Source organism: Canis lupus, chromosome 22, assembly GCF_048164855.1.
Source record: "Canis lupus baileyi chromosome 22, mCanLup2.hap1, whole genome shotgun sequence".
Lineage (NCBI taxonomy): Eukaryota > Metazoa > Chordata > Mammalia > Carnivora > Canidae > Canis > Canis lupus.
Genome location: NC_132859.1, coordinates 32,948,519 through 32,976,076, shown reverse-complemented (window position 1 = coordinate 32,976,076; position 27,558 = coordinate 32,948,519). Strand labels below are relative to the sequence as shown.

Here is a 27,558-nt window from a genome sequence, read left to right as displayed (position 1 = left end):
ATATTTACAACACCTAATATACTTTCATTGTTGCAAGCTAAGGAGAACTTTAAAAAGCAGACTTTACTATAGAAATGATGCAGTCACAACCAAAAGGTCAGCATCATGGTTCACTGGGCCCATGAGGAATTGGGGAGTAGTCAATGAGAGCAAAGTGGTGGGTGACCTCAGTTATTTATCACAGTTAACTCAAGTTATACAAATCTACAAATTTGGGCTTCTCAAATTTGGAGTATCTAAGAACCACCTGACAGGCATCTGGCACATACACAGGTAAATTTCTCTCTCTTTTTTTTTTTTTTTAAGATTTATTCATTGATTTGTGAGGTAAGAGGCAGAGGGAGAAGGAGAGAGAGAATCTTCAAGCAGACTCCTCAGTGCGCAGGGAGCCTGACATAGGGTTTGATCTCACCACCTGGAGATAGCACCCTAAGCTGAAATCCAGAGTCAGCCACTTAACCAACTGAGCCACCCGGTCACCCCCACAGGTGAATTTCTTAAAAGAAGCTGTACTGCAATCTTAATATTTTTCCAATAAGTATTTAAAGCAGCACAGTGGTTTTGTCAGTGAGGGGGAGAGAAGATAACATTTGTGATCTTTCCCCAAAGTGTCTTTGTCTACCTTGATGATGGATGGCCTGTGCTATAGGTGAGTTACTTTTTTTTTTTTTAAGATTTTATTTATTTATTCATGAGAGACATACAAAGAGAGGCAGAGACATAGGCAGAGGGAGAAGCAGGCTCCCTGCAGGACTTGATCCCAGGACCCCAGGATCACGACCTTAGCTGAAAGCAGACGCTCAACCACTTAGCCACTCAGGTGCCCTAGTTGAGTTACTTTTAAAGCAATGCAACTTTTCTTGCCTGAATCTAGAAAGCATTGCCTCAATTACTGAAGGGAGATGGCAAGTGAAATGAGCTCAGACACTAGAGAATGCTGAAAAGAAATCCTGAAGCTGCCCTAGCATCTAGGAGCCCACAGTAGGAACAGAAACTTCACTTAAGTTTGGGGTAATCAGAGAACAGAGAGAACTTGGGCTCCCTTTCTTAGGCTAAAGCTAAGAAAACACCAGGAACCCGTAAGAAAAATGAACACATGAGGACCAGTTCCCAAGCCACAAAGTAACAAGGAAGTGACAGGATAATTTTGTGAAGCTGAAAGAGGCCCTAAGTAGCCTGAGTTTCGATAACACCACAAAACATCCCATAGCCCCATTTGACATGCAGCAGTAGAACCCTCGCAGGCAGGGAGGAGAATGGCACAGAAATTAGCCGAGGGAGAGGAAGGACTTGACTGGAAAGAGCTTGCAGCCAGAAATGAGGGACAAAGCAGGGCCCCACATGGATCTACCGCAAAATGCTCCAAGTCTCCGTGATGCCCTGTAGCCTGCTGACAACACAGGCCAGGTGCTCCACCCATGCCGTGACCCCATAACGGGGTTATTCCCAAATTTTAACATGCTTAGAGTTCCCTTAGGGAGCTGGCTAGCCTGCGGGTTTGGATTCAGCAAGTCTGGGGCGGGGACTAAGAATCTACATTCTTAACTTCTCAGTGATGTTGATACTGCTGCTCTGGGGACCGCACTTGGAGAATCACTGCTAGGATGCCTCCTAACCCCCTAGTTTATGTGACACCCAGCTTATGGAGGAAACTCCCAGATATACGAGGAAACTCCCAGCATAATGGAGATCGTACTAGGAGTACACTTACAGGGAACTAGTCACACTGCTCACACACCTGTATACGGGAACTAAAATCTGAATCCATCAGCAAGATAGGGGCAAATGGCTTTCTTGATCTCCCTTTGGTTATTTTCTTCTCCAGAAAACATCACTTCCTAATCTATTACAACACTGAATATAATTCTTAAATATACCCAGTAACATATTAATGATTTATTTCTTCAACACTCAATGAAAAAGAGGTCATTAGGTGTTAGAACTCACTGTCTAGTGTATTCAAATAAATTATATTAGACAGAATAGCAGTGATTCTTCTAAAATACATCATAATAGGTCACTTTCCCATCAAAAATTCCTCAGAGGCTTCCTATGTCACTCAGGTAACATTTACAGGTCACCACACTGTGGCCAGCAAGGCTGTATGTGGCCTGGGGTCCAGACACCCCCTGTCTTCTATATTCCCCAGCACACTCACTCTTCCCTGATATATTGACTGATCTACTGCTCCTTGCGAAGTCGAAAGACTTCCATAAACATCTTAAGACCTTTGTGTGCTATTCCCTCTGCCTGGAATAGCAGCTCTTTCCCTTGCTTCCTTGGGGTCTCTACCCAGATAACCCCTCCTCAGAGAGGATCTCCCTCTTTACTGTTAGAACATAGCTCCTTCACCTTCTTCCTCACTCACTCTCCATCGGCTTCACCCCGGTTTTTTTTCTTCCCATCATTTTTCATAATGTGACATATTCTATTCTTTTAATTTTTCGATTTTCTTCTGGAAGGTAAATTCCATGAAGAAGGAAATTTGCTTTGTTTACTGCTAGATCCCCAATAACTAGAAAGTGCATGGCACTTAAAATCACTTGGTAAATAATTGTCAAACAAATGTGCAGAAATGCCTGTGGGCCAAAAGAAACAACAACCCTACTCCTTCAAATACACTCCGAGGCAGAAGGGAAAGTCTCCTGGCCGGGCTGGTACCCCCAGTTACTTTCATGCCCACTTTTCCCTTCCTCTCTCACACTCAGACACTCCCCCATCAGCACTAAAGAAGACATACACATGTGCTGTCTGCAAGGGTGAGCAAACTGCAAAATGGAAAACCAAAGGCAAAGAGAAAAGTCCTTCTCCACCACAGGCATCCTGACCTCAGGTAAGGATACAAAGAATGGCCTGTGATCCCACAGCATCAAGGACCACAGCTCACATTTGGGTAGATAAATGTGCTTCTAGACATTTTTATAGGCACTGATACATAAGCATATTAATTGCTTTTTTGACTTTCAATATAGACTTAATTCCAGACAAAGATCTCTAGGAGTTAATCCAAAGTCATTAGATGAAATCAATGGAAGAGACAGGAATGTGGCAGGTAGAAGAGGCTCACACTTAAGATTTTCCCTAGGCTTTCCAGAAGCTGAGAATTTCTCTGTTCCAAGGTCTACAACCATAATTCTTTATGACAATAATGTGTTTAGTTAAGTGATTCAAAGAATCACAAATTTTTTACATTCTCAGCTTTTATCAGAAGTATGGAAGTGCCACAATTTAGCACTCTGATCATCATCTTCTCCCTTGGAGACTTTTGAGAACTTAATGAGTTAGTCCTTTGGCATGAGTACAGAGTTCAGATTGAAAGAATCCTTCCAATGCATCACATTAAAATTTACTCTAAGTGTCTTCTAACATTTGGACTTTAAAAAGAAGATTGTTTCTGAATCAAAACAACACATCACATTAAAATTTATTCTAAGTGTTTTTTAACACTTGGACTTTAAAAAGAAGATTGTTTCTGAATCAAATGCATCTTCTTGTTTCATGCAATGATAAATTTCTACAGCTACTCCCTAGGTTACACTTCAATGAAACCAAAGATCCAGAGAGGCCACAGGAAGAAGGTTGAAGTGACTTCCAATTTAAAGTCATTAGGAGTTCAGGAAAATCAACCTTTCTGGATGTCAAAGTTCTACAGTCTCAAGCTTTGAGTTCACCAATGCGGAGCACTGTTGTACAAAGTGGTACCAAGACATTTCACTTACCAGGATGTTGCTTTTTCCCCTTTTTCTCCTGCTTTCTCTTCATATTCTCCATCTATTCCTACCACAGAGAAGATACATAGAAAGTTTTTAGTAACTTTTGTAAAAGAATGAATGAATAAACATATTTAGATGTCCAGCAGAAATCCCACTACTTCTGTTAATTTTTTTAATAATGTTTGCTTTTGTTATCTTTTTTTAAGATTTACTTATTTATTTCAGAGACAGCACACAAGTGAGGGGGGCCAGAGGGAGAGAACCTTCAAGCAGGCTCCCTGCTGAGAGTGGAGCCATACCCTGGGCTCGATCCCATGACCCATGAGATCATGATCTGAGCTGAAACCAAGAGCCAGACGCGCAACCAACTGAGCCATCCAGGTGCCCCTGCCTTTATTTTCTTATTAATTCATGATTTAAAAATATTAAGGTATAATTATTTTTCTAGTAGCCTTTCCAGTGGATAGCAGCATATGGTGGGATGATTACAGGCTTTCAAATATAGATAGGAATTTGAATCTTGCCCTCACGATTTCTTGTGTCCTTAGACAAGTTGTCCAACTTTCTTTCACTTCAAATTTCTTGTTTGTGAGATAACAATAATAACACATATTTTGTGTTGGGAGAGACAATTCTCCATGAGTCTCTTATACTCACACTTGGCACGGAGGGTATGCCAAGAATGCAGGGCCCAGGCAGTTTCTCAGAGTTGTACTTGCACTAAGCAACCCTGAGGGATGAGGTAATGTCTCCCTCCAGAACAAAGGGCATGATTATTCACTACTTGCTATAAAAATGGTAGATTCCCCCATTTATGGTACAAAACAACTGTGGGCATAGTATCCATCTGGACCCCTACTGGCTTACCTTGTTGGACCTTGAGTCATAAATGGATCTGGCACAAAATGATGGTGCTCATGCTTTTTGCTGCAACATGAGTAAAAAAATCCTTTGTCTCTCACCTAGGAGTCTCATCTGCAAGCATCAGAAATAAAATATGAATACGCACTGGACAATCCAGTTTCAACATTAACAGATTAATTTACTAGCTTATAGTTTGGGTAGAATAAAATCCCATACCTGACACTTCACAGGGCTGTTTAAAGATTAAAAGAGACCACCAGAATAAAGCATGTGAAACAGGGTTGGCAATAAATAAATATGCACAAAACATATGTTCCTTTTAACATCTTATTTAAATTTCTTTTAACTATTTTAGGAAAGAGCTCTTAACAAAATTGTGATAATAGTGATGTTGCTCTTTTACCTCTCTTCACTTTTCCCATATAATCTATCTGGTATCTCTCTCAAATATAGCGGTAAAGGAATCCCATTCTCCTGGAAGGGTTTACAGCAGGTTCCTCTCTGGAGATACAAGTGCTTGTAATAGGGGGAAATGCTTGAAAACTGAAGAAAATGCAAGTCATGGATCTCTAATAATGGACTTTGAGACCTGGAGTGGCAGTAGGTGTCTGGGGACATGGAATCACATCTACACTCTTGAAATCCTAACACTACTTGCCATATTCATCACCTTTCCATCCCAATATTGGATCCTCTGAACTTCACATCAGGGGAGAGGAAGGAAGGAATTTTAGAAACAGAGTTTATGCCAAAAGATAAAAGTATTTTCTGATAACTGGGAAGATTTAGATGATGCAGAGAAATGTAACAAAACAGACTCTATATTGAATGCTTGTAACCTCCAAACATATCCAAGACGTGTCTTGGATCCAAAATGCTTGTCTGTACCTCCAAACATATCCAAGACGTGTCTTGCTCTCTCTACTAGTTTCATATTTCTGCTGTAATCAGTCACCATGACTTTTTTCTATGGGCCAAAAGCCTAACATAGGTCTCATCAGGCTAAAATCAAGGTGTTGGCAGCCTGCATTCTTTTCTGGAGGCTCTAGGAGAAGAGATGTTTCCTTGCCCTTTCTAGCTTCTAGAGACCACTTGCATTTCTTGGCTCATGGTCCCTTTTCCCCATTCTTGAATGGTCAAGTTCTCCCTACACTGTCATTTCTTTGGTTCTTTGTAGCCAGAAGGGTCTCTGCTCTTAAAGATTCATGTGATCACATTCAGTTCACTGGGATAATCCAGGATTATCTCCATCCTAAGATCTTTAATCACATCTGCAAAGACCCTTTTACCATGTAAAGCAACATATTCACATGTTTAGACAGGAGGGGATTAGGACCTAGACTAGGACTTTGGAGTGGGACATTATTCTGCCTACCATGCTATACTTGAAGAAACCTCACAAGATTTGGTCATTCTTAATGTTGTTCAATATGACCATTTCCTAGAATGTTAAAAGTTTTCTAAATGTGAAAAATCTCTGCCATGATGAGGAGAATGAACAGCACTAAGTGACATGGTATCTTTAATTTTGTTTCAAATTCTACATATTATCAGAAAAAAATGATCAGAGGAGTGCTCCTGAAATTCTAAGGGAAGCCACTCAGTGTGTATAACTGTGGTGATGGGAATTCCAAGAAGAATGTTAGTTTATGTGAGAGCAGAAGAAACCAAAGTCTTGGCCCACACAGTGAACCTCTGGGTTGCAATGTGTAGAGTCTGTGTGGAAACATCCAAATTGTTTTTTCTTGAAACTTCAGGAATGTCTGAAATGACTCCTGCCCATGAGATATTTCTGAATACTGTGAGGTTGTTGGGGGGGGGGGGGTGCAATTAAAGTGATATGACAGTGTGCAGATCCTTATCTGAGAGGGGGCAAAACAACCAGTAGTAGAAAGTGTGTATCCACTTCATAGATGAGAATAGGTGTTAAATTCTAACTCAGAATCATTTATTAAAAATATTTGCTAAGCAGCTCCCTATGCAGAAAAAAATAAAAACAAAAACAAAATAAAAAACTTACTATGGTAGATGCTCTGGATTGAGGATGAATTAGCCAAGAAGCCAACCCTTAGGGAATTTGCACCCCAACAACAGAGATAAGAAACAAATTATTCTATGAACACTGAAGAGAAACAGTAGGTCTCTAGAGTAGTGCTTCTCAAACTTTCATGCGTCTACATGTCTCTTTTTAAAATGCAGATTTAGTAGTTCCAAGGGAAGGGCTGAGATTCTGCATTCCTGACAAGCTCCCAAGTGATGATGGTGCCAATGCTACTGGTCCAAGGACCACACTCTATAAACAGCAACGGTCTAGAGTAGTATTTCTAAAACCTCACTCTTCTTAATCACCTGGGGAAATTTTACAAACAAAAGACGCCCTTGCTCTTCCCATGGAGTGATTAGAGAGTAAGACCCAGGCATCAGTATTTTGATTTTATGTGCAGGTAACCACTGAGTACTATTAATACAGAACTTTTCATCATAGCTATTAAAAAATCTTAGGCAATAGTTCTCAAAGTGTGGGCCTCAGACCGACAATGTCAGCATCACCTGAGAACTGGTCAGAAACCTAATTCCTAGGTCCCACCTCAGGCCTACTGAATCAGAAACTCTGGGGATGGGGCCCCCAAAATCTCTGGGGATTTGGGTTTTTTTTAAAGATTTTATTTATTTATTCATGAGCAACACAGAGACAGAGGAAGGCACATAGGCAGAGGGAGAAGCAGGCTCCATGCAGGGAGCCCAATGCAGGACTTGATCCCAGGACTCCGGGATCACACCCTGAGCCGAAGGCAGACGCTCAACAACTGAGCCACCCAGGTCCCCCCAAAATTTCTGTTTTAACAAATCTACCAGGTGATTTTTTTTTTTGAGAAAGAGAGAGATGGGGGGAGAGTAGGGGGGCGGGAGGGAGGGCATTGGGAGGGAATCTTAAGCAGACTCCATGCTGAGCACCGAGCCTGATCTGGGGCTCATGACCCTAAGATCGTGATGGAAATCAAGGGTGGGCTGCTTAATCAACTGAGGCACCCAGATGCCCCCTACCAGGTGATTCTAATGCAAAATAAAGTTTGAGAATCACAGATCTGGGCAGCCCTGGTGGCGCAGCGGTTTAGTGCCGCCTGCAGCCAAGGGCATGATCCTGGAGACCCTGGATCGAGTCCCGCATCAGGCTCTCTGTGTGGAGCCTGCTTCTCCCTCTGCCTGTGTCTCTGCCTCTCTCTCTCTGTGTCTCTCATTAATAAAAAAACAAAAATCTTAAAAAAAAAAAAAAAGAGAATCACAGATCTAGGGCACCTGTCTCTAATCAGATGTGCATCTTAGAATCACCTGGAGAACATTTCAAACCTACAGATGCCCTACCCCCATCCAGTTTCTGAATTAGTTAGTCTGGGCTGGAGTTCTGAGCCAGTATGATTGTAAACATCCACAGGTGGTAACTCTAATGTGTTCCCAGACCAAGAACTCCCGATGCAGGGTATTAGCCAGAAAAATTCTCTCCTCTTCTCATTTATTTATTCATTTCTTCTACACATGTTCGAGCAACCACCCAATCTTCACCACCAAAGAGCTTGGAAGTGGGAAGCAACACAAAATGAGGAATAAACCAGATGGACAAGATGAGCTCAGTGGTAAGAGCCCAAGAGCAGAGAAGACAAGCCAGCAGGAGAGATTAGAGACCAGTACAACAGCCTGGGCCTCCCTCCCCCATTTCTAAACTTAACCTATATAAGTGAAGAGACAAGAAAAGAAAATCAGAATACTTTCCTACCAGAAGAACCCTGACCAGTGACTGTCAGCCACGAGCTTGCTACTTTTGCTGACATCCATTTTTGCATGTAATCATTATGTTCCTGTTTAACAGTGTTCATTACCCCCCTTTCTAAAGTGTACTGTGGGTTAGTTAGTACTCATAAGTTTTAGAATGTTGGGGTGCAGGACGCCTGGGTGGCTCAGTGGTTGAGCATCTGCCTTTGGCTCAGGGTGTGATCCCCAGGTCTTGGGATCAAGTCCCACATTGGGCTCCCCACAGGGAGTCTGCTTCTCCCTCTACCTATGTCTCTGCCATTCTCTCTCTCTCTCTCTCTCTCTCATGAATAAATAAATAAATTTTTTAAAAAAAGAATGTTGGGATGCTGTAATCTCATCATTTGCAGATTGACAAGTAGAGAGAAGAAGAATCACAGAGAAGTTTCCTATCAATTAAGGCCTTGTGCTGAGTATCCCTGAAGAACAGTCAAAAGGTAGCAGCCCCTAAGCCTCTTCCCCGGTGACAAAAATGAACTAGCATCCTTTATCAAGAACTCCTGTCTCCACCCTGGAAACTGAGTGAACTTTTTGCTTTGACACAGCTCCCATCAAGCAGTAAGCTTCACAGAACATGTGCCAAGAGAGGCTTCTAGTCTATCTTGAAGCAAACAAAGTAGAGGCCTAAGAAAAATTCTTCCAGCAGTACTCTTAGCTTAACTTAATATGCATGGTAAACTGTAGAAGAAGTACCAGCATAGAAAACTGTTTGAAATCTCAGAAAGAGCTAAAAGAGCAATTGTAATGTTTTCTGTGAGATGTATATACAGGATCAGCAAGCTAGGGAAATGCATACCAGCTCCTGCAGGGACTGTGGGCTACACATGTGTGTCATGTATTCAGGCTGGATTCTATAAGAAAAATCTCCTCGAGAGAGTGTGCCATTCAACCTCATCCACATAGAGCCTAAAAGCAACCCAGGCTGTCATATCACTTACCATGATGACTCATATGCACTAGAGCCAAGAGAGCATAATATGCCTCAAAGGTCAGAAAAGATTCCCAACAACACAGGAAGGGTATATTTTCGGGAATTGAGGGAATACCACACAATATGCAGGATGAAGCCAAATTATAAAGTTGTTTTTTAAAGGGCTTTCAAATGCTACATAGGATACACTGCCAGCTTCCTGAGGAATAATAAATAGAGCTTCACATTTTTGTGCAAAGACATACTCATTTCAAAGATTGTTTCTTGTATTACCAATGCCTGTCAGTACAACAGAATGTCTAAGAGTATGGACACCTCAGCCAACCTACCTGAGTTTGATTCCTGACTGCTACATAATAGGCATAGAGCCTTGTGCAAGGTCCTATTTCTCTCATCTTGAAAATGGGTATAACATGGGCAGCCCCGGTGGCTCAGTAGTTTAGCACCACCTTCAGCCCAGGGCATGATCCTGGAAACCCGGGATTGAGTCCCACGTCAGGCTCCCTGCATGGAGCCTGCTTCTCCCTCTGCCTGTGTCTCTGCCTCTCTCTTTCTCTCTCTCTGTGTCTCTCATGAATAAATAAAATCTTAAAAAAAAAAAGAAAATGGGTATAACATCAATATCTACATCATAGGGTTATCATGAAGATTATTGAGACAGTGCATATATAGTTATTGGTACTGCATCTGGGATATTGTTGATGTTCAATTAGCTTTAGCTATTATAATCATTTCCAGGAGTCTAAGGTTCCCATCATATTCACTGAGGAGGGTTACATGGATCAGAGTAATGCTATAGACAATGCATTGAAACTTATAAAAACTATAAATGCACAGTAAATTGTTCACTTAAAGCTGTACCAAAAGTCAATGCCTGAACACAATCATTTCTTTACTCTTTTAGCTGAGGGGCTACATTCTGATGATATTTGATCATGGTATCAGAAAAGAATACATTCACAAAAAGACTGAGAAATTCTCCTTGCTCATAAAATGGAATAACCAAATTAAAAAATACTTCAATAAAATAATATGCTATCTTATTATCCGATTTCAACTTCACACTAATCCAGTAATCCTCATTTTAGTAGTGAAGAAAATGTACAAGTAACCTGCCCCAGGTCATTTCTTTAGTGTCGGAGCCCTGTTTGGAGACAAGAAATAAAGAAAGAGAAAGAGAAAGAAAGAGGAAGGGAGGGAGGGAAAAGAAGAGGAGAAAAGAAAAAAAGAAAAACATAAAATTAAGAACCTTTAAATAGACTTCCATATCAGCTCTACCCTATCCTCCAAAAAGAGTCTTTTGGCATCGATTTCTGTAAAAATTAAATTTACTACAAAAGATAATTTAAGTACTTCTATTAATTAACAGTGTCAGAGCGCCAGTATTAGAAGTTACCTTAATACTGTCTATGTTGTCAAAATAATTAGATCAAAACTTTCCTTTTATTTATTCCATTAGCCCAGCTAAGTTATAAGGACACCCATGATAATTGCCTGTAGCCTTCTTGTCTATAGATTTTGTGGACTTAAGATACCTAGATTCCAGTTTTATATGTAAAAGTTAAACAACTTGGGATTTCAGAAGCAACATAAAAGTCAATACCCATCTAACAGGAGTTGCAGATAGGAAAAAGATTGAATTAGAAAGAGAAGTAACTTCAAGAAATAAACAGAACAAGGTTTCCAAGAATATATGGGTTTTCAAATTGAAAGGGCCCACAAAGTGTCTAGAAGGGAAGTTTAAAAAAATTTTTTTAAAGACCAATACCCAGAATATTGTGGTGACATTTTAGAAAACCAAATATAAAAAGAAAATCCTAAAGCTTTCAAAATATGTAAGTAAATAGATAAGCAAATACATATCAATCAGATGGCATAGCATCCATCACTCTAATACTGGGTGTGGGAAAGTAATAGAACAATATTCTGAAATTAAGTTTGACCTGTAATTATTATGTAGTATTTTAATAATAAGGGAAAATATTTTGTAATATTCAAGAACTCAGTAAGTTTGCAAGCCATGAACTCTCTGGAAAAAAATGTCTAGACAACATGCCTAAAGCATAGACAAAAAACAAAAATAAACCTAAAAGATAATGCAGTATGATAATAGCAGCCGAGAGACTGTGAGGAAAGGAGAGAAGGAAAAGAAGTAAAGACATATTAAATTGTTTCAGTTTTTAAGGGAAAGAAGCAGATGTTGGACAGGAAAAATGCAGAATTTAATATGCATATTGATAGTTTTTAATATTATTCTTCCAATAGTAGAAAGGAAAGTGTATATAACTTTAATAATCTTCCTTAAGCAATACAGAAACAATAGGATCTATTAAAAAAACAGACTGACAAATTTGTCTAAATAAAAATTTAAAACTCTTGTGGGCAAAGAAACCATGAACACTGTTAAAATAGCAAGGAACAGACAAGCTTCCCACTTGGAGAAAATATTTGCAAATCATATGTCCAACAAGTGATTTATATCCAGAATATATAAAAACCCTCAGAAATCAAATGTAAGAAACCAAACAACCCAACGTTGGTGGACAAATTACTGGGGTACCTGGCTGACTCAGTAAAGTATGAGACTCTTGATCTTGGGGTTGTAAGTTCAAGCCCCATGTTGGGTGTAGAGACTCGTTAAAAACAAAATCTTAAAAAAAAAAAAAAAGAGTGGAAAATAATGAGTGAATTACTTAACAGACACTTTAACAAGAGGATTTGCAAAAGACAAATAGACATCATTAGGCATTAGAAAAATGCAAATTAAAATCACAAGATACCACAGCATATTCATTATTTTTTAAAAGATATTATTTATTCATGTGAGAGAGAGAGAGAGAAAGAGAGCAGGGGCAGGGGAAGGGAGAAGCAGACTCCCAGCTGAGCAGGAAGCCTGACTTGAGGCTCTATCCCACAACTCCAGGATCATGACCTAAGCTGAAGGCAGACTCGTACTGACTGAGCCACCCAGATGCTCCCACAGCATACTTATTAGAGTAGATAAAATTTAAAAATACAATACTAAATGCTGAGCAGACGCAGCTTATGCATTGATGGTGGGAATGCAAATAGTAAAGCCTCTTTGGAAAACAGTTTGCCAGTCCCTTATAAAGTTAAACATACACTACCATTAGAACCAGCAATCTCATTGCTAATGAGTTACCCAAAAGAAATAAAGAAGCCCACCTAAAACTTGTGTGTCAATGTTTACTACAGCACTGGTCGTAATAGCCAAAATCTGGACATAATACAAATTTCCACCAACAGTAACATGGATAAGTACATTGTGATATATTCATAGTAAGGCATACTAGACTAGAATGAGCAAGAATGACCTGCAACTACATGCAATGATATTGAGTAAGGGACAGATGGGGCCAGGTAAGGAGAGAAAGGTAGGGGGCTACGGGATCAGGCTCACAGAAATTCCAAAAATTCTGAGGTATAAAGAAACCAGAGGTAAGGGAACAAACCAGACCACTCTGCTAATGGTGTGTGTGTGTGGGGGGGGGGGGGGTCTTTTTTTATGACAGTCACCTGTGACCAACAAAGAATAACCAGAATAACTTCTAAAAAGAAGTGAGTCATTAAAGTCATTAAAGTCATTAAAGATGTTATTACCATTCCTTACTCAAACCAAGATATCACAAGAATGATAAGGCCATAAGCTCCCTGGTCAGTTCTAAATAAGACTGCAGTGGATATTGTAGGCCTCCAAACAGCCAGTAAACATGTAAAGGGACTACCTACTAATAGTCTACTAATATCTATTCTCATATTTAGGGGAATACAAACTAAAGCAAAAATGACATACATTTACCCATAAGATTGGAGAAAATCATAAAAACTTTAACAATAAATATTTTAGGAGCATATGGGGATTGTGTACTCTTGCATGCATATTGGCATCTGCACCAATGGGTTCAGCCTTCTTGAAGAGTAATTTGGCAGTATCCTTGTGTTTAGGAGTGCACACCACTTGACCAATCATTTCCACGTGTAGGTGCCTGCTCTTCCTGCATAAAGAAGCATGACAGGCTGTCTACTGCATCCTCATTTGTGATACCAGAAAACTGGAAACAATGGGAGAGTCCCAGCCAAGCAAATTTTGAAACATTCCTATTATGAAATTCTGCATATTGCATATTCTAAAATATAATGAGCTGTGTACCAACATAAGGTATAGTTTTGTTTTGTTTTTAAGATTTTATTTATTGACTTGAGAGAGGGAGAGCACGTGCATGCATGCAGGGTGGGAGGGGCAGAGGGAGAGAGAAATTTAAGCAGGTGGCACACAGTGCAGAGCCAGATGCGGGGGCTCAATCTCATGACCCTGAGATCAGGACCTGAGCTGAAACCGAGAGTCAGACTCTTAACTGACTAAGCCACTCAAAGTATGAGTGGCTTCGGCACCCCGAAGTATTTTTGAGAAGGGTATCGTAGAACAATATAAATTATATAATTTATTTTTAAGATATTTATATATGTAGGTATAGTAAGATAGAGAAACCTTTTTTTAAATGTACAGAAAAGAAGAGCAGAGATATGCCCTAGACTGTTGACAGTGATTTTCTCTTGGGAAGAGAGTGAGAATGGATGGAGGGAAAGATATGTTGAGGATTCTCATGTGTTTCATGCTCTAGGTTCATTATAACTTTTTGTATGGAAGCTTTGACAATGGTAATCTGTTCTTGTATTATTTGAGCCATTTAAAAAAATGTCCCCAAAATGTAGATTTAAAAATAAATACACTGCAGAAAACATATAAGGTAGAAAGAAAACTAGACACAACAGTTAAGGTAAACTTAGTGACAGCTGATTTATATACTACAAATAGGTTAATTATAACAATAAATACAAACAAGCACACTCCCACATAAAATGTGGGCTGTGTGAAATAATAAATTCAACAGTTGGCTAGATAAACAGACACGACTAAAATAAAATTCTTAATTTTATTTTAATAAAAATAATGACAGACAATGTAGGGGAAGATGGAGGCAGCTGCAGCGATTGGTAGGTTGTGATAAGTGCAGCCTGTGGACCCTGGGCATGCTGCTTTAAAAGGCAATGCAGCAAGTCAGGTGATGGGCTTAGAATCAGGGCAAGCAGCTGAGCACTGATTGCCTTACTCTTAGGGTCTATGTCTCACAATTACACTGTAGGCATTTGACTTGGAGGACACCTAACCCTGTAAGAACACCATAAGAGCAGAGTTACAAAAGCATAATGGTAGCACTAAAGAAAATCATAATCACAATCACAAAAAGCACTTAGTTAACACCAGGATCATAGTAAAGAATTCGGAGAAAGGAGCTAGTTGTTAAATGAAAATATTAAACTATAAATAAGAATAAAAATCCAACAATACTGGACCTATATGTCCCAAACAACAGCTGTACATAAAAATAAAAACTAAATTTAAGAAAAATAATAAATGAAATTAGAGAGCTAACTACTCCACTATAAAATTGCAAAGTCTACCATTTACTGAGTTTTTCTAAGTGTCTACGACTGTCCTGAGCACTCTACATACATTACCTCACTTAATTCTCACATGAATTAATTCCACCAGGTAGGTGATGTTTTAGTTCTCCATTTCACAGATGAGGAAAGTGGGACTTAATGAAGTGGGGTGCCTTTGCCACAAAAACCCAGCTGTGTACTAAGAGGTGAGGCTGCAGCTCTGCCTTGAGTCTCTCTAGCTCCAGAGCAGATACTCAACCGCTCCATTATGTTGCCTCTCAATATGAAATAGTCAGAATGTGAATAATCAATAAATAAATTAATATAAGAAATCGCAGAGCTGATCAACAGCATCAATCAGATAAAAAATAGAGTTGCAAAAGATAAAAGAATAAATTATTTTTATGTAAAGATCTCATAAAAATGTATATTATATATGAAGACAAAAAGAAACTGGAATATCTAATATTCCACAATATTTTAAAAAATGAAATTAGAAGTGTAAGCAAAATTCATATCAGCTTTATTGACAACAGCCAAAAACTGAAAACAACCCAAATGTTCTCTACCTGGTGAACAGATAAGCAAACTGTGATGCATCCATGACATAATGAAGTACCACTCAGCAACAAAAAATGAGCATTCTATTGACACACACAACACATGGATGAATCCAAAAAATATTCTGAGCAAAAGAAGCCAAACACAAATGATGAATACCGTTTGATTGTATTTATATAACATTCTATAAGAGGCAAAACTATAGCAACGGAAAACAATGGCTCCCAGGAACAAGAGGTAGGATATAGAATTGGCTACAAAGAAGCACAGAAAACCTTTTAGAATGACAGAAATGGTTCATATCTTCATTATGGTGGGTGTCACACAATTGTATATATTTGTCAACACTCATTACATTTTATGGTTTAAAGGTGTAAATTTTATATACAGAAATTACATCTAATGAACCAGAGTTTTTAATTGCATGCAGACATTTAAAGCTCCATAGCCTATAAAATGTTAAGTGCTTCAATACTTCCTACGTCAAGAAAAAAATTCCCTATGTAATAGAATATTTTGAAATGACATTTCCATATTAACATTGAGTGTTCCCAGAGCAGTGCTTAGAATAACATTTATTTTTCTAGATTAATGAGAAAGAAAAATCCAATTCTGGTTCAAATTGGATCAGATCCAATTCTGCCCAAAAAGGGAGAATAAGCAAATTTCTTAAAAATGGTAAAATGTGGGGTGAGAAAAAAGATATTGACAATGAATAGAAATTACTATTTTAAAGTAAAGATAATATTCTAAACTATATATTAGTAATTATTATCAATACTCCATGGATTGCTGAAGTATGAAATAATAAAGTGAAAAATCACAAAATAAAAAACATACATAAACCAACAGGCTAGTCACTGAAGAAGTAGAAACAGATGCCTGGCTAGCTTAGCAGTTGAGGGTCTGCCTTTGGCTCAGGGTGTGATCCTGGAGTCCCAGGATCGAGTCCCGCATTGGGCTCCCTGCGAGGAGCCTGCTTCTCCCTCTGTCTATGTCTCTGCCTCTCTGTGTCTCTCATGAATAAATAAATAAAATCTTTAAAAATAATAATAAAAATTTTTAAAAATTGTGTCCCCAAAAAACAAAGGGCACTAATGGAGTTTCTAAACTAGTATTTTAAAATTCCAAAATACAACTTATTCCCTTGTGCTACCCAAAGTATTACAAAATAGAGAAAACAACATGTAACTCAATTTGTTTTTATGAGGTAAATGTGGTTTGGATGATAACAGCCTAAAGGCACCATGAAAAACCTAAATAATAACTCATTCTCACTTTTGAACATAAATACAAAAATCCAAAATAAAATCTAGGATACAAGATGTGAGTTTAGAAGACCAAGTCTGCAGTGGGAATCGGTTCCAGTAAGGGGGCGAAGGCACACACCAGAGGGTGTAGCCAATAAAACGTTACAGCAAAGACATGACCGGCTTCATCCAAACCTAGACGCTTGATTTAGGCTTTCTTTTTTTATCGTATTTCATTGGCCAAAACTTCTAAACAGTGCGATGTAAATGGGCTTTCTTGTTCTTGGTTTTAATGAGAAATGCTTTTCCATTCAAAGTACTGAGTGGATTGCTTTTAAAAGGGGGGGGGGAAGTGGGGGGAGAGGGAAGAGATAGACATTTGTTAAGAAAAATAAACCAAATTTTGGAAATACGGCAGAAGGATGACTGTACGTCTTTTTAAATCCTACCAAAGCTTTATTCAACAGCCCCTACCCCTACTTCAGATTTTATTTTATTCTCTAATAGAATGTAGCTTTTTTGATTTATTATTTACCATTGATACAGGCTGAGCCTCTGTGTAGTTACATGTTAACTTGTAGACTCTAGACTTTTGTCTGGTGGAGATGCAAATGATTCTTGTCCAGGACAAAAGATAACCCCAAAGGTTATAGTTTGATTGCTCCACAGGGCATGAACCTATTTTGCTGTAATATAGCAGACTTGCCTCAGCATGCCTTTCCCCACTGACAAATGCTCTGTGAACTAGCCCAGTCATCCTGCTGGTTTCCTGTGTCAAATAAATCTTTGACCCATCCTCAATATACATTTGGACAAAAGTCATGTCTTTAACTTTTCAAAAATTATGCATTCAACAAAGAATGACACCAGGCACCACCTAATTATAATTGTACTAAGAGCTATGAAAGAAAGGGGGATAGCTTATCCTGGACCAGGGGTTCTGAAGGAAATGGTGCCTTTATAAACAGACGCCTGGAGGCTGACTGCACTTGCCTGAAACAGAGATGCAGAGAACTGTTGCTAGGGTCCTTGCTAGGGTCCAGGGAAGAGGCTAGTCTTTCCTAGGGTGACTTTATAACTGCATTTGAAGATTCCCAAAGCTGCAGAAGTAACCAAAAAATTATTCTCCACAATTGTTGAAGCAGATTTGTCTTGTATGTCTACACCAAAGCAGTCTTCAAAATAAAAATGATCAATAATAAAAAAAAGATCAATAATAATGATAAAAGAGTATCTACTATTGACTCAATTTATTTACAATATTCTACTCATGGTACTAAATACTTCCAGTGAATTATTTTCAATCCTCATGACAACTCTACAAGCCAGTTACCATTATTTCTCATCTGTAAAATTTCCATTTTAAAGATGAGAAAACTGAGGCTCAGAGACGATGACATATGCCCAATGGTACCCAATAGGCCTGCCAGGCCTTAATTCGTTGTTCTCCCGCCTCTTCCAAACGTATTTCTTCAAGTGTGTACTACTGCATAATGGGAAAGGGGTGCATTATTTTCTTTTTTTTTTTTTTCACATATCCCTTGCAGCTTAAAACATCACGGCAAGAAGGGAATGGTTGGACAATTCCCTTGTGAAGGGTGCTGTGGTTCAGTGTTTACACTTGCTGTTCCTGTTCATTTCGTAAAGCTTCCTGCAGCAGTGATTTGAAAGTGAAAAGCAGGGTTTGCTCAGAATGGCTTTTCAACAATAAAGAGTGTCTTGTTGAAAACATGTTTACTCCATGCCTCTGCTTTTAACTACTGCCCAACACAGCTCCCTCTCTTGCTTTTCTCTCATCTCTAAGCCTTGAGCACTTGTCCAAAAGCTTTTAGCCCAACCGAGTGGGCAAAAAGCCTTCACTACCATTTATCTTGCAACTGGTTCTGAGTTTCTCTCAAGTGTTTGTTTAACTATTTGGCCAAGGATTGAGAGCCCTATTGTGAGCAGAGTCCATTTGCCTTGATTATGTGTAAGCTTTCCAGAGTTTGCTGATTGGTTTTTGTTCCTTTTCTTTCTCCATTGGTACTTCCTGCTTTTAAACTGAGGATTATACAAAAATGCAGTTTTCCAACTACCTTACTTAATCTTATATTCAAAGAGAATACAAGTGCCTTCTTTATTTACAGAAATATTTTCCAAGTGATGCAAAAAGATATTGAATTCTGTCCTGGGTCCCTGTGGCTTGGAGTCTCATACAGCCATAGCCCCTCATGAATTTGTCTTTCTTTTTTTTTTTTTTTTTTATTGGTGTTCAATTTACTAACATACAGAATAACCCCCAGTGCCCGTCACCCATTCACTCCCACCCCCCACTCTCCTCCCCTTCCAACACCCCTAGTTCGTTTCCCAGAGTTAGCAGTCTTTACGTTCTGTCTCCCTTTCTGATATTTCCCACACATTTCTTCCCCTTCCCTTATATTCCCTTTCACTATTATTTATATTCCCCAAATGAATGAGAACATATAATGTTTGTCCTTCTCCAACTGGCTTACTTCACTCAGCTGAATTTGTCTTTCTTAATATTGAATAGCATACAACAAAATCACAGAATTCTAAAATATCTGAACAAAAGGCCTCTTAGAGATCATCCAGTCCAACTTCTACATTTTACACAGGGGAAAAGTAGGCAGGTGAAGTGCCAGTTCTAAGACCTCCAAGTACATTAATATTTACTTTGTATTCTATATTTTGCCTTCCCAATTGTATACTCTTTGAGAAAAGAGACCTCTTACTTAAACTTCTTTTATACCCCATTTGCTTCATATATCAATGTGTGTAGTAGACATTTAGAAGGGATAGGGGCATGAGTGTTTTAAAGGATCTTCTACTCAAGAAACTTTACCCTAAGCTGCGTGGGATTAGATCCAACCCATAAAGGATGCACAGAGTTTTAAATGAAATAGAGACCTAGAGAAATTTCATCCCAGCTTAATGGGTCCTTTGGGGGAGACTTTGGATTTTACTCTCTTTAGTCCATATGTAGTACCTAGATACTCTTCTAAAAATTTCAGACAATACATAATCACACAGAGTAAAATATAAAAGAACTCCAAATTTCCTTCCCTTTTTTACTTCCCACCCCAGACTAAGTCATTGTAATATAGCGTGCTGTTTCAGCCCTTTTCAATATACTTCTATACATGTGTAGAATTTGTCTTTTTTTACATAAATGAGACCATGCTTTATTCGTTGTTCTGAAACTTGCTTTTTCACTTAAAAACCTATCTTGGAGATTTTTCTATATCAGTACATATGCATGATATTTCATTAAATGGGTGTAGCATATATTACTTAGCCATTCCTCCATTAATGAGTCCTGAAAGTGATTGTAATTTTCTTTACCATAATGAACAACACCACCTTACATGAGTATTAATTCAGAATGGATTCCTAGAATGACATTGGTGGGTTGGTGCTCACTTCCTCTGAGTGAATGGATCAAAGGTAGCAGAATGATCCAAACCCAGTACCTTGACAGATACAGCCTTGGACAAATCACTCCAGATTCATGGTTGCCCCACCTAATTCAGAGAATGGCACAGGTTCAAATGAGATAAAGTTATGAAAAGTCTCTGGAAACCATGAACGGCTATATAAATGAAAGCAACTGATTAGTCAAAGATAGCAATATATGTTACGCATCAATAAACCACACACGTGGCTGCACTGCATGCTGCATATGGAACACCTTACTGATTTCTCAGTATCCTTTTCTGGGTTGTGTGTAACTCCCCTCTCCCGACTCCTAACATGTAGTTCTAGTTCTAGCACGACCAATTAGAGCACCCAGTGGTTGTTCTGATAGATGGCATGTGACTTCCACAGGCCAATGAGGGCTTTGCCCTGGAGTCTTCAAACTGGCCCGGGGGAAAAAAACCATTCCTGAGAATGACATAAGCAAGATGGCTGAATGTAATCATCCCTTGCATGTAATCCGCCCTCAACAACAATAATTTGGCATCTACCCATGGATAAAAGTACCTTCCTGGAAACTTTGGGATCCAGGTAGGAGATTGTGAAACCCTGTGTAGGCCAAAGCCCAGGAGAGCTGTTTTGAGAAGGCAGGCTTGTACCCAGGCTGCTGACTTGCCTATGATGGTCCTAGCTTCAGAAACAGAAACTACTCTGAACCCCTGAGACCTTGGTTACAGCTCCATTTGGCTTTGGGTCTGTCACCATTACCGTTTGTCAAGGAAATGGGGAAGAGTCATGCTCACTCGAGCAATGGGTAATAGACATATCGACCTCAGACCTGGCTATAGATACTGCAATAATCTGTGAACTGGCTCCAGCCCCTCTTGGCAGTAACTCAAGAGCCCCTTGCCCTTCATTGCACTGATGAACAGACATATGGATCTTGGTGCTGGTTGTGGACTCTGAAGTGGTCCAGACACCGGCTCCGGTTCCTCTCAGTCAAGGTCTGGGAGTCCCTGGAAGTTAGTCTGGCAAAGTTGGCCAGACTGTAGATTCTGAAGGGGCCCTGTATTAGGACCCCACTCAGCTTTAGTCCACTAGTTAGCCTGTTGGCATAGGGGCCAGGCAGGAGGCACTCACCTCTGTACCCACAGACATCCTGAAGAGGTGCTCTACTTAGCTCCAGCACCTCCAGTCATCGTCATGGACCAGTCCAGCATACCCAGGGAATCTGGCAGAGGACACACTCATCTGTGGCTTCAAAGCCAAATCTGCAGAACTCAGATTTGGCTGTAGAACCTGGAACAACCCTGGGGCTCAGTTCCAGCCCCTCTCAGCCACTGTCCAGGGGTAGTCCTGCCTACCCAGGAACCCATGCAGTGACCATGCAGCAGCCCTTCCAGGGACCTGGTAGGAGCCACACCTGCTGTATTCCTGGTAAGAGGCAGCCTGTCAGAGGACCCAACTATGGACCCTGAAGCAGGCACTTTTCCCAGTGCCACTCTACTAAACAAGGTACCAGAGGCACCATCCACCCGGGGACAAGAGAGGATCCATACCCATGCAAGCAGCCTGTTACAAGCCCACCAACTGATCCTGGCTGGATCTGCAGACCCCACTGCAGATCCAGCCAATAGTCTAGAAACCCACTCCCACCCAGTATGACTATTATTCTGGAGGTGATCCCATTAGCCCAAAAAACTGACTGGAGAAAGTCTTTACCTGTTGGGACAAGTCTGTAGAGAATGGAAGAGGCATTTCTTCCTTCAAATGCACAGACACTAAGGTAAGGCTGCATGGGTCAAGAAGAACCACGCAAATAGGACATCACCAGAGGAAACGAATAAAGTTCCAGTAAATGACCCCAAGGAAATGTAGATCTACAAATTACCTGCCAAAGAATTCAAAGCAGTCATCTTAATGAAACTTAACAAAATGCAAGACAGCACAGATAGAAAAGCAGACAAAATCAAGAAAACAATATATGAACAATCAATAGAATAAATAAAGTGAGGAGACAACTATAGGATGAAGGAAATATTAGCAAACCATATATTTAATAAGGGGTTAATAACCAAAATATATAAGGAACTCATACAATTCAATAGCAAATAATCCAATTAAAAATGGGCAGAAGACCTGAATAGGCATTTTTTAAAAGAAGGCATACTAATGGCCAAGAGATACATGTAAATATACTCAATATCATCCAAAAAATGCACATACCTGTTAGAATGGCTACTTTCAAATAGACAAAAGATAACAAATGCTAGTGAGGATATGTAAAAAAAGAGAACCCTGGTACACTATTGGTGGGAATGAAATTGATGCAGCCATAACAGAAAAGAGTATGGAAATCCCTCAAAAAATTAAAAATAGAAAGGTGTACATGCACCCCAATCTTTATAACAGCACTATCAACAGTAGCCAAACTATAGAAAGGGTCTAAGTGTCCACTGACTGATGAATGGATAAAGAAGTTGTGGGGGTTGTGTGTGTGTGTGATAATACTTAGCCATCAAAAAGAATAAAATCTTGTCATTTTATAGCAATGTGGACAGAACTAGAAAGTAGAATGCTACATGAAATAAGTAAGCCAGAGAAAGACAAATACCATATGATTTCACTCATAAGTGGAATTTAGGAAACAAAACAGATGCACGTGTGGGAAGGGAGAAAAAAGAGAAAGGAGGAGGCAAATCATAAAAGACTCTTACCAATAGAGAACAAACTGAGGGTTGATGGAGGGACGTGGGTGGGAGATGGGCTAAATGGGTGATGGGTATTAAGGAAGGCACCTGTTATTATGAGCACTTATTATGGGTGTGGCATGTACATGATGAATCACTAAATTCACTAAATCCTGCAACCAATATTACACTCCATGTTAACTAACTTGAGATTAAAAATTTGGAAAGAAAGAAAAAAATTAAAAATAGAACTACCAAATGATCCAGCAATCCCACTTCTAGGTAGATATACAAAGGAAATGAAATCACTATCTCAAAGAGGTATCTGCACCCTATGTGTTCACTGCAACATGATTTACAATAGCCAAGACATAGAAACAACCTAAGGATTCACTGACAAATGAGTAGGTAAACAAGATGTGGTGTGTGTGTTTGTGTGTACACACACAATGGAATATTATTATTCAGCCATAAAAGAAAGGAAATTCTGATATTTGCAGCAATATGAATGGACTTTGAAGACTCTGGAATAATTCAGAAGACAAATACCGTATGATTGCATTTACATGTGGAATCTAAAACAAACAAAGCCAAATTCATAGAAACAGAAAGCAAAATGATGACTTCCAGGAGTGAGGGGGAAGGAGAAGTGAGGAGATGTGGGTCAAAAGGCACAAACTTTCAGTTATAAGATGAACAAGTTCTGAGGATCTGAGGCATACCATGGAGACTACAGTTAACAGTACAGTATCATAGACTTGAAAGCTGTTAAAAGAATGAAATGTTCTCACTACAAAAAAAAAAAAAATGTAACTATATGAGGTGATGGCTGTGTTAACTAGCTTTATTGTTGTAATAATTTCACAATATGTATGTGTATCAAATCAAGTTGTACACCTTAAATATACACAGCCTAACATGTCAATTATAACTTAATAAGCTGGGCGGGGGGGGGGGGGGGGGCGGAATATATCCCTCTCTGAAGCTGAAACTGAGATGCGGTGTGGTGAGCCAAGACTGGTGGCCGTGTCTCCATTTGTGTTGGGGAAGTCAATCTGGATAATAGAGAAATGCATGCCCTGATGGCATTTAGGGGCCTGGTTCTGGTTTCTGAGCCATGGCCTCACCCTGAGGCCTCTTTCTCAGGGCACACACACCTTTTAATACATTCCTCCTTTTGCCTAAATGGTTTGAGGTAGGCAGCAATAACCTGTAATTAAATTTCTGCAAAGTCTTGCCATTTCTATCACTGGTTCTTCTGTGAGCCACTTTTTTCCCACCCACCTGTCATGAAGCAAAAGGTTGTTCCTGGTGGAAGGATGACTTTGATTTGGTGGGAACCAGATGGTCTATTTATGACCATCTTCAGCTACAGCAAGAATGAAGCTATTTCTATTTTCCAAACTTCAAAATCTACTTGCACACTCAAAATTGAACTCTGGTTCTCACAAAATGATTACCATCATGACATTTTCTAGAAGAGAACATTTCTTTTTGGAGAAGAAGCTCTGGCCTTGAACTTCCCTCTGTCCTTGCTGTTTAGGGTATGTTTAAATATACTTTAAGAAGAATTAACAAAAGGAAGCTTTGTCACCATTTCACCTTTGACCTTTTCTTCAAATGTTCATATTTGAGTGCTAATTCTGTGGCACTAAGAGAAAGGTTTTGTCACTTTTATGCTAAGACCGCTGAATTGTTCTTTAGTAAAAGCAGAATAAAATAGTAGCAGCTTGCTGGTTAGAAGGGAAACACTTGTCTTTTGGAGACACAAAAACCTGGATTTAATAATCCCATCTACATCACATGAAACAGATTTAAAGTTAGTGTCTCTCTTCAAAAATATCTGATCTGACACTAACCTGCCTCAGTGACCTTGAACAAACTAGCTTTTAAAATTCCATGAGTTTCAGTTTCCATATCTGTAAAAAATTTTTAAAAGCTCAGCTTATGGTTATTGTGATAATTAAATGAAATTTTATATGTATACTGTATATATTAAACTATCAGCACAGTGTCTGGAGCATATTATGTGTTCAATAAATGATAAAAATCACTAATTATTGTTAGTAATGATTCCTAACACTTGAATACTTAAAAATACCAAAATTTTCATTTTGATCCCAATAAGAATCATAGATAATAGAAGCAATGAGTGTCCTCTCCACTTTAGAGATGAACAAATTGAGGTTCAGAAAGGATAAATGGTTTACCCAGGATCACATTTCTAACTAGGAAACAGCAGATCTGAAATTCAAAGCAAGCCACTCTGGATCAAGATCCCTTCTCCCCAGGTGTGTGGCTAGCTCAGTCAGTAGAGCATGTGATTCTTAGTTTTGGGGTTGTGAGTTCAAGCCTCATGTTGGGTAATAGATTACTTTTTTAAAAAGTCTTTAAAAAAAAAAAAAGACCCCTTCTCTTGCCCTGTGCAAAACTACCTTGCATTTATGATAAAAATTAATAAATAACGGGGCGCCTGGGTGGCTAAGTTAATTATGTGTCCATCTCTTGGTTTTGGCTCAGGTCATGATCTCATGGGTCATGGGATCAAGCCCTGTGTAGGGTTCTGTGCTTAGTGAGGAGTCTGCTTGAAAATTCTCTCCCTCTGCTTCTCCCCACTGTGAGACTATAGGGAAGTAAGGGTAGAAGCAGTGAAACATGAGGGGAGACCATTGCAAGAGAGAGAGGAGGATGGTTTAGCCCAGGATAATGGTAGTACAAAGAGTAAGAGAGTGGCCAAATTTTGGATAGATTCTTTCTCGTTACGAAAATTTTCAAACATTATAAAAGCAAGGAGAGTAATGCAGAAAATTCCTATAAATCCGTCACCTGGATTCAGTAATTACCAAGATTTTGTCACATTTGCTTAACTATTTGGGGGGGGGGGGGGGCTTAAGTGTTTTAAAGTAAATCACATACATCATATCATTTCACTGCTACATATTTCATACAATACACAGTTCTTTAAAAATAGGAACATTTACAATTGACAGATAAATAGATAAAGAAGATGTGGCATATAGATACAACAGAATATTAGATAACAAAAAATGAAAAAAATGTAAAAAAATGAAATCTTGCCATTTGTAACAACATGAATGGAACTAGAGGATATTATGCCAAAGTCAATCAGAGAAAGACAATTATCACAGGATCTCACTCACATGCAAAATTTAAGAAACAAACAGAGGATCTTAGGAGAAGAGAGGAAAAAATAAAACAAGACAAAATCAGAGAGAGACAAACCATAAGAGACTCTTAATCATAGGAAACAAACTGAGGGTTCCTGAAAGGGAGGGGGGAATGGGGTTACTGGGTGATGAACATTATAAGGAGGGCATATGATGTAATGAGCATTGGATATTATATGCAACTGATGAATCACTAAATTCTACCCCTGAAACTAATAATACACTATATGTTAACTAAATTTAATTTAAACTTTCAAAAATGGAATATTTCTTACATAAATGCAGTTACACTAATACTTTTGTAGTCTTACTATTAGACTAAATCCCTCCCTAGCTCCAATATCTTTAAATATGTTGCCTAGTATTTACATTTTCTCTTCCAAATAAATTTTATATCAGTCCCAATTTAAAGGTTAGGAAATGGGACACCTGGGTGGCTCAGCGGTTGAGCGTCTGCCTTCAGCTCAGGGCATGATCCCAGAGTCCTGGGATCGAGTCCCACATCAGGCTCCCTGAAAGGAGCCTGCTTCTCTCTCTGCCTATGTCTCTGCCTCTCTCTCTCTCTCTCTGTCTCTCATGAATAAATAAATAAAATATTTTTTAAAAATAAATAAAAGTTAGTAAACTAACATTTGGAGACTGTTGGTAATTTTCCTGAGACCCCATGATTAGTATGGAGTGGTAGTGACATCTAAAGCCATACAGACCAATTTGAAAGCCCAAATTCTAGCCATTACATCTACAACACCACCTCCACATTTAGCTTATGAAGTGGCAAAAAGAGCTCGATTAAATATCAGTAAGCCCTGGGCTCCAGGCATGGTTTTTCCAGAGACAAGTGCTTGGGTAACTCTCTAGACCAAGTTACCTCATCTATAAAATGGTTACAAAAATAATTTGTCTCAGGACTATGAATGAGAAGTCACTATAAATCGTGAAGCATCGACTCTATAAAAGCCCACCTACATTTAAGATTTTTGAACAGTAAACTAGGCTATATTTTTCCGTGCAAATTTATTTTGAATCTCTTTTACTGATATTCTGTAAAATCAGTAATCACTAATCTCTTTCATTGGATATGGATTAAGGGATCTTCAGGAAAATAAATTTGCCTTTCTTGAGATCAAAATGCAAGTAGATGGAATACAGTCACTGAAATTATTTTGCCCCTTAGAATAATATAAAAAAATATTCTGGAATTTATAGGATCCCCAGTATTGCTCCAAGATCATGCTCAGTCAGTCCCACACCCTACAGGAAGCCCACTAGCAGATGAGCTGAGCCCAAGAGAGGAAGAAAAAATTACACAATGTAAAAGCAAATTCCAGATGTGCAAAGCAGATTGGGAAATTATGAGTAAGAAGTTCAAATGTTTTGGAGTCTATGTCTTTAGAAAAACACCTAGATGGTAAGCCCTAGCTGTGGCTTTCTCATAACAGAGTTAGACTAAGCCAAACAGAGAAAACCAAAGTATCTGACAGTTGATCTAAGCCTGCATTTCTTCATTTATTTCTTTCCCAACGTTTGCTCAACCAGAAATATATAGGAAGCTATAAAATAAATCATAAAAGTAAAATAAAATAAAGATTAGTTTTTCATGGTCCTCAGTATAGAAAACAGAAATGTGTGGACTGTTCTGGCCTGAGTATAATTAAAAGATGGATTTACTTATCC

The 27,558-nt window shown here is 39.0% G+C and overlaps 1 long non-coding RNA gene across 1 annotated transcript in view; it reads right to left on the bottom strand.

Annotated features, from left to right (window-relative positions):
* Nucleotides 1-27,558, bottom strand: part of LOC140614127 (uncharacterized) — a 71,455-nt gene that overhangs the window by 28,054 nt on the left and 15,843 nt on the right. Inside the window, exons 2-3 of the long non-coding RNA XR_012015017.1 lie at nt 4,581-4,688; nt 3,720-3,777 (exon numbers count right to left, since the gene is read on the bottom strand). This is a non-coding gene — a long non-coding RNA (uncharacterized lncRNA). The remainder of the gene's footprint in view (nt 1-3,719; nt 3,778-4,580; nt 4,689-27,558) is intronic.